The sequence below is a fragment of the Convolutriloba macropyga genome, chromosome 8, assembly GCF_964194025.1.
Source record: "Convolutriloba macropyga chromosome 8, txConMacr16.3, whole genome shotgun sequence".
NCBI classification, from domain to species: Eukaryota; Metazoa; Xenacoelomorpha; order Acoela; family Convolutidae; genus Convolutriloba; species Convolutriloba macropyga.
This window is the reverse complement of record NC_134475.1, coordinates 29,702,771-29,703,965: the sequence shown is the minus strand read 5'-3', so window position 1 is coordinate 29,703,965 and position 1,195 is coordinate 29,702,771.

Below are 1,195 nucleotides of genomic sequence, written 5' to 3'. Positions count from 1 at the left end.
GGAAAGATCTTGAACGCTTTCATATTCATATTTTTTTTCAAAATGAAAATATTAAAATCATTATTACAATGACATAATTATTACTGTTAAAATTATTACAATGTCAAAATATTAGAATAGCAAAATAATTAGAACATCAAAGTTAGATATCTATATATTGATGTTCTGATCAGTTCAAAATTCTGATAATTTTGATACTCTAATAATTTGGAGTTTAGAATCAGAATTTCAAGGTGGCGAAAATAGGCCATAAATGCAGTTCAAATTTCTCAACTGTTAAATGTCTGTGAACCCTGATTATTGCAAGAATTGCCTGTCTTTTTCTAATTTAATTTTTAAATGTATCATCTGTACAAAGGAATTAGGAATTCAAATTTTTTAACAACTGCTGCTTGTTTCATTGACTCGTGTTACTATAAAGTTGACACCGACTTTGAAAGTCAAAACTCAACATCTTATCAGATGTCTTTTTGTTTCTAGGGTGGCGAGTATGAAGGGAAGAGGAAAGCCGACATTCGGGAGAGAGAGCGTTTGATCCAGTTGGTACAACTTCAGTCCCAAGAGATAGAAGCACTCAAGGAAGAAATAACCCTTCTGTCCCGGAAGGGAGGACACATCCTGCCACCTGCACAGCCCCCAATGCCCATCAATCAGACATAACTGCAACCCCCCCCCCCGCCGCTTCCTACTATTTCCATCGTGAACAATAAAAACTGATTAGCTAAACAGACTGAAACGCTTTCACAGAATTTGACAGCTTACAAAGTTAGATTCAAAAAATTTATTTTAGCTTGGGCAAATTCATTTAGCTGTTTATACTGAATAATAAGTTACAAATTTGTTTTTCAGCTAACTTGAACTACTAAAATAATTAACCTTTTTGTTTCGAATTCGGTCATGGAGAGGTTTCACCGCATCTTTGAACTTCTCACATCCTACGTCTCACAATTTAAAAAGAAAGTTCAAAATTTTAGCCCCGAATGAGACAGTGCTCTTGAATTCAAATTCTGCAATTCATAATTTGTATTTGCAATGTAAATATGTACGTAGTCATGTGTATAATTGCCTCGTTGTGAATATTATCGAAGTTTCATCTCAGTTTAGTTTTCCAAATGCTCACGTTTTTTCCACCGGCTTTGGAAATTGTTTAATGAGAAGACACCTGGTTTGTTCATGCATAATTCATGCAAATATC